Below are 7539 nucleotides of genomic sequence, written 5' to 3' on the forward strand. Positions count from 1 at the left end.
TAGGTGATTTACGATCGATTGGTATCTATAGTACATTATCGTGTACAATGTGAGTTGTGATAAAATATGATAATGACGATGGTATGGAAAAAAATAATTTATGAATAACGGAGAAAATTACGTGCGAGTTGTGTACGAGTATAGGCAGGTAGGTATAACCGACCTTCGCAATTTATAGAATAATAAAAATCGACACCCATAATACCTGCTGCTGCTGTTGCTGCTGCTGCTGATGCTTGGAAGTGCAGAAGTCGGGTTGAGTGAGAGAAGCTAATTAGTTGAGTGAAAGTACGTATACATAGTATACAGACGTACGTAAACTATAGATCCTACGTATCCATTCATTATCTTGGAAATAAATAGAATGAGAAAAAATGTATGTATTTTATACGTTTCTGTGGATTTATTATCGCGATGTTGTAATTCCGATTCTATCTGTTTCTATGTGTACCTATGCGGCATTCAGTGCGAAATCGACCACTTCGTCAACGACCGTTGAGTTCAATAGACAATTCTAGAAATAACATGAGAATAACATGTTTGTTCTTTGGAATTTTATAGGTCGTTGATGAAAATTTCTAAGATCAAACATGTGATTTCGGAAAATTTCATGAACAAACATGTTATTCCATGAAATTTGAAAGAACAAACATGTTATTCTTAAAAATTCAAAGAACAAACATGTTATTCTATGAAATTTGAAAAAACAAACATGTTACTCTATGAAATTTGGAAGAACAAACATGTTACTCTATGAAATTTGAAAATGCAAACATGTTATTCTCGAAAAAGTTACAAAGCAAACATGTTATTCTCAAAAATTTGAAGAAACAAACATGTTATTCTCCAAAAATTTTGAAAAGCAAACATGTTATACTCAAAAATTTTACAGCACAAACATGTTATTCTCAAAAATTTGACTGTCGACACGACCGTTGAGTTTAATAGACAATTTAATGCTTCATTTTGGGAATAACATAAAAATAACATGTTTGTTTTTTGAAATTTTATAGGTCGTTCACAACTCGTCAACGAGCGTTGATTTCGATAGAAAATTCAACGTTGCGTAAAAACATTTGAAAAAACCTTCAAAAACGTCTCTAGTGGGGTGTAAAAAAAAATTTTCACTAACATCGAAGGGGGTTGGCTAGGTATAACGAACGAGGAAAGCAAACTCTGTACATAAACTGAAAATGAGACTGTAAAAAGGGTGTATAGAAGAGAAAAAAAGAAAAGAAAAAAGGGAAATTGAATGAAACGGTTAAGCTTGAATTTTTGCGACTGGTTCGTTTGTTTGAGAAGGGCGGGCGTAAAAGGCTGTATCTGCAGCAACTGCAGCAGCAGTTTCAGCTTATGGTTGTGTTATGTTAGGAGGCATTTAGCATCCTTCGGAGCACGCAACTGCACCGCAGACCTTCGCCTCCTCCTCCTCCTCTTCTCTTCTCCTTTTTCTCCCTCCTCTTCCTATTCTCCCCTTTCCATGGTACATGCAACATCGGGTATACCTCGGAGCGAGCATCTTCCACTTCTTTCCATCCATTGAGACTCACTCTTCTAGCGGACTTCTTGCAACGGGAGGCTGGGTTACAACGCGCACCAAGGCCTTGCAAGGTTACCTATCTCCAGTGAAGGCTACAAACAACTCGCGAGTCGGAGTCCAAATATCCAGACTGTATATCGATCGCCTTATTTTTTGCCTACGATCACCAGACCCGCCCTATGATCTCCTTTTTCCACCACCCCGATAAACATTTTTTGCTTCGTCTCCGAATTTTAAGGCTTACGAAAAATCGAGTATTTCGTGGAAACAAAAAATTCGATGAGATGGATGTGTCTTTTTCATGCTCCTTATCGAGCGTATCGAGCTGGTTTGAAAAGATCCAGTTACGATTTTCAAAATCCGAGTTAATATAAATTCATCCGAAGATCTCGGGCGCGACTTTAGACCCATCGCTATCTGGTGGTTTCTGAGGTGATTTCTCAGTGTTATGCGGTGTTCCTCAGAAAGAGAAATACGCCGACTATTATAGGGTAACGAACAACTGATACGATGTTGGTTTAGGGCATATGTATACATGCCTCGAACGGGGTACATGACGCACACTGCGTAAAAAGAAAAAATATATGAAAACGGGTAGGTATACCTTGCGCAGTCTTTTCTAAAATTCCTTTCCATTCAAAACTGGGTCTCCGATTTTTTTTGTCCATCTTTCAAAATTCCGTTTTCATAACCCCTGTAAGTAGGTGCATATTATACTCGATGTCGAATTAACACCTCGAGCATTATAAAAATTATACAACGATCTTTGTGTAGCCGAGATATAGGTATGTACGCTTGGTAGTAATAGTAATGATTACAATAATTCGTATGAGAATTGTAGTAAATTCTTTGTTCTTTTTTTTCTTGCTGTTGTTTCATCGTTAATTCATTCGTAATTCATTCATAATTTTGATTGTTTCAAAACTCTAATACCGTACAACGAGCTGAGGCGGTGCGGCCCGCGCGAGGACGTCTTGACGTCGTCATCGTGGACGCGTTGCGGTTTTACAAACAATGAGAGCTTCGTGTTCGTAAGACTTCAAAGTTCGTTAACTGATGTGTCGTCGAGACGGAAGGCGTGATTCGTTCGTTTGTTTTGACGAATAATTGAGTAACCGATAAATCATGAATGAAATTTCGTTCCCTCTTTTTTCCTTCTCTCCTTCCGATCGTCGTAATTGAAAAAATAAAAGAAATAGAAATAGCGTCGGAGTTCCATTTTTTTTTTTCAAATAACTATTTTGCCAGCAGCGTGCGTACGCGAACTGAAATTACCGCGTCTCTTTTTCGTTCGCTCGCCAAAGGATTTTGCATGATTTTACGTTGCGTCATAAACAGGGACGTAAATCACCATGTGTTGCACAAAGAAAATCCGCTATTCCCACGGGAACAAGGGTGTCCGACCAACGGCGACGTTCAAACCGCTGGAAACTTTCTTAGATAAATTTATTTCTACGAAATAACGTCCCACCAAAAAAACCTGCCTAACCTAACCCAATTTCGTGTCCCGTTTATCTTTTCAAAGCGTCAAATATTACGATAAATCATATCAACGCCCATTCTATTTGTTGATTCCTTCATTTTTTTTTTTACATTCTCTTAATACCGCCCTCTTATCTGCTTCCGGCATTGATGCGCCAGTCACGATATGGAGTGAGTATCGTTCGGACAGAATTCATACTTCTGTCCGAATGGACCGTCTGAGGGTCGTTTGCACAGAATTCATACTTCTGTCCGAATGAACTGTCTGAGAGTTGTTTAGACAGAATTCAAACTTCTGTCTGAATGAACCGTCTGAGAGAGAGTCGTTTGGACAGAATTCAAACTTCTGTCCGAACCAACCGTCTGAGAGTCGTTTGGACAGAATTCATACTTCTGTCCAAACGATCTACTCCCACGATATGCAGGTGCCAGGTATAGGGGAGTAGAAGAAATATGTGAACGCGCTTATCTGACCAACGTATTGGTGCGATTACGTGACGCGTTTTTTCGTGAGAAATTGAATGAAGTGGAAACGAAACTCCGGGCACGGAAAACGGGGATTAGAGGAACACATAGAGGGAGGATGTGACATGGGAATTCATTCAGAGCTGCGAGTTTGCCTTCTTTTTTTATCTTTGATAAAATCGTTTATGAGTTGCTACTGCCGTTATTACACAATCAGGTGTGCAGCGGAACACACATTGAGGAAACTCGGTCTTATCTCATCTGGGCACGGTATTTAACAACGACCGTTGGAATTCTCAGTGTATCCTGTAAAAACTTGATAAAAAAATTGTTGCTGAACGAGAAAAATGACAAGAAATTTCCAAAATTCGCTGAAAGAATCTTCAAAAAGAGAAGATGAGTGCGTCGAGGGTACACGTGTACAACGAAAGACAGAAATGAAAAAAAAAAAGGGGAACCAACCAGCACAACTACTTCACGTCGCAACGTACTCGGAGTCCCCGTTAGTTCGTTCGGTACATTAAAAATGAAAAATCTGCTCCGATGTCTCATTCTCTTGGGCGCGGAGCAAAACGCCACCCACGTGGGAGACATCGTGTATAGTACGACAATAAAATGAGAAACAGGATAAAAAAGGAATAGGAAAAGCAACAAAACTCTCGTGTTTTCTATTGCCCCAGATATTTTAACGACTATCCATCTCGTCCATCGTTCAACTTTTGCCGGTTTCTTCCGCAATTATTGCACCGATATCCAGACGCGGATGATACAATGAGTCGTCCGACTGGCTCGATGATAGAGGTAATAAATAAACAACGCCAGGATGGGCTTGTGTGAGTGAATTATGAATCATGTTCATCGCCGGACTAAAATTTAAAAGGACTCGGAGACGACGACGACGACGACGACGACGATGACGACGATAATATCGCGGCAAGACGTCGTCAACGTTCGTCTTCGACGTCTTATTCTTCTCATTCTTATTCCCGAGAGATAAGGCCTCGGAATGGGAAAATGTTTATCTGTGGTACGCGCGTAGATAAATTTTCATACGCGTACGTATCTATACGAGTGGCATACCCGTGGGCACGTATGTGCGGAGAGGAGAGAGAAAATCGTCCCTCTCTCTTCTTCGTAACGTTATAACGTTGAGTTACGTTATTACAGTTGTTCAAAGATTTTCAAGACTCTTTCGAGTCGTAAACACCGGGACTTGGTATCGAATAACCGCAACGTGAATGTTTCTATCTATCGATATGCATATATGTGAAAAACCCATCCGACTATCTCTCCGCGTTTTCCGTAATAACGACGACGATGACAGCGGTAATAACTACAAGATATCTGCGTGAAAACTACGCATAAGTAAAAAGGCGTAGTTTACAGAAATTTTTTCAAAAACCAGTTTCCCTCACCTTCCACGTGGTGTTTTGACGTTTCGCTCCTCGAGTATCCGTTCCTGATTGGATAGAGTTTGACAGCCAAATCAAAAAAGAGCGCCAAAAACTTCGATATCACTAAACACTTTTATTCCACAACATTCGCTTCACTTTTTTTCATTTATTTTAGAAAACCGTTTTTTACTTATTTCCCAACTATTAGTTTTCTCTATCGTTGGGTATAATATACGGTACGTGTTTATTTAGATCTCACACAGGGTCGCGGCACTCGCAGTTTAGTTCTGTATACGAAGATAAGAGACGTTGACTTGTATCAAAACGATATCAGAAATAACACTGTAAAAATTACAAAAATTTTAATTAGAAAACTTGGTTGATTAATAATTATTCTTCTGTAACAATTCGTAAAACGAACTCGATACTGAATTCATAAAATTATGAGAAGATAGAGGGAGTTCGTAAGATTTTTAAAATCCACTGTAAACTTGAACCAGTTGGCGGGGTCGTTCTCAAAACAAAATACCTGAAGGTCACCGTGACAGCAAATATTCGTATCTGCAATCCACACTATATTATCTTTCCTCTATTTTTTTTTATCTCGCACACGTAGATTGTGCGAAATTGAAATTTGAAAAAATCACTCACAAAAACGTCACACGTGTAATTATTTTTTTTTTTTTCAATTCGTTTAAAAATTACACAATCAAATGGAACGAGGGATGGTTGAAAAAATTTTTTTTTTCAATGAAAATTATTCTTGACTCTGACACTCTCGAGGTACAAGGGTGACGATTCGAATAGAAATAGAAAGAAAGGAAGAAAATCGGGGGGAAAAAAAAGAAAAAAAAACTAGGGAAACAAACGATCGCGTAGATTTAAATCCCGGCGAAATTTTTGAAAAATTCTTACGCGACGCGCCAGGTAGGTTCGCCGCAACGGTCACGGCAATACTGACTTAACTCTCTGTGGCAACGAGTCAGGGAACCCCTGCGCCATAGTTCTCGACTCCTCACTTCGCTCGGCTTACGGATCACGTCGTCGTTTCGCTCGCTCTAGTCGCACTGGCTAAGCCATATCCCCGTATTATAACCGATGCAAGATCTACGGTGCGTTTAGCTGAGGGGAAAAAGAATGAAAAAAATTGGAAGAAAAATTCCTCCACGCTGCGAGGAGTTCGAAGAGGAGTCGCAGCCCCCAGGGGAACCGGGAGACTCGGATGCTGGATGTTGAATTCCGATTTTTCTTCTTTTTCTACTCGCGATAGGCGAAGTTTCAAAATACCTCGTTCCCGCACCTGCTTTGTCGAATCCTAAAGTACCCGCGGCGAAAATTTTTCGAAAAAACACAACGCCGACGACCCGATGCAGATCCGGAGCGCGATGCCTGCTTGAAACGAATGGGATTGTTTTTTGATTTTTTTTTTGTTGAAGAATAAAATTCTCGTTTCAATCGACGAGTCTGGATCAGGTTCGCGACCGCCATCGACGAACATTTGGTACGCGATAATTTGTATTCCTATAAGCGGAGGTCGCGGGGCAACGATTTCGTTTTTTATTACATCGATCAAAAGGTGTCCCAATATACAAGCGGCCGGAGATAACGTCGAATATCAAACCCATAAAGCATTTTTTTAATGGGTTTTGATAAGTCGCAAAGAATATTTTTTCACATCCGCGCGATCCGAAGCGAATTATTACTCTACTCGACCTGCGTGAACCGAAAGCAAAAAACAATAAATAAATAAACAAAAACCTAACTCAACCTAGGTACGTAGAAACGTGTGAATCGATAACTAACAACGAAAGTCTGGAGGAATTAAAATTTTACAGTAGTCCGAAGGCATAAAATGTGATAATTAATTAGCGCCCTTCACGTAATTAGCACCGTTTAATTTGCGGGTTCTCCTCGTACTCAGGTATACACGTATCCGGGTGTACCGGTGTATATATCATATACAAGGTAGTCCGATGCGCCGTGAAGTGTGAAATCTTCTTTTCATCTTACCCCGTCATTAGGAGGGCGAAAAAAGCGAAGGAAAAAAAATTCACGAATCATTTCCAGCGGTTCATTATCGAATATCGCGAGCATATTCGCACACCCGTCGAACGATGCGTTGGATTATTCGCTTCGTAACGAAAAGAAAAAAAAAAAAAAACAATTCAGCGAACGCGACGACGATCGTGTAACAATTTCGAATCGTGATAAAGTTTTCAGATATTATTTGGGTTCGATTTTGTTTAGATTTTTCTACCGAAAAATAGTGCGGGTCGCGCGTATCTCACACGTACGTGTGCACGGTACGTACGATACACAGAATCGGAGGTTGTCACCCGCATGCCTTTGCATTAATCTTAATTACCCGGCAATTAAAAGCAGTTAACGAATAAGCTAGGTCGTGCGTGTCGAGGTCCCGCCACCTACCCGTTTCGTGTGTATACGCGTCGGATATCTGGGTTGAAACGCGAGGAGCTGAAATATACGTCGTCGACTCGAACGGAATTATTTTCCCCTTTTTTTTTTTTCCTTCGCTCATCGAAGGAATGAAAAAAATATACGTCGGAATGAGCGTTCATTGTTTCCAAAGGACGTTATCCAGCGACGAACAGATTGTGATTTATATTACCATATCAGTCCGAATTATCTCACCCCCTA

General features: G+C 40.1%; 1 protein-coding gene across 2 annotated transcripts in view; it reads right to left on the reverse strand.

Moving 5' to 3' along the window:
- LOC105686059 overlaps positions 1-5838 on the reverse strand; it is a 100519-nt gene extending 94681 nt beyond the window's left edge. The window contains exons 1-2 of one of the 2 annotated variants that reach the window (XM_012400623.4): positions 5411-5838; positions 4903-5223 (exon numbers count right to left, since the gene is read on the reverse strand). The gene's annotated coding sequence lies outside the window, so the exon portion shown is untranslated. Of the gene's footprint in view, positions 1-4902 lie in introns of both variants that reach the window. The other variant, XM_048657538.1, reaches the window with a different exon arrangement.
- Between the last annotated feature and the right edge of the window lie 1701 nt (positions 5839-7539).

This window comes from Athalia rosae, chromosome 6, assembly GCF_917208135.1.
Source record: "Athalia rosae chromosome 6, iyAthRosa1.1, whole genome shotgun sequence".
Taxonomy (NCBI): domain Eukaryota; kingdom Metazoa; phylum Arthropoda; class Insecta; order Hymenoptera; family Athaliidae; genus Athalia; species Athalia rosae.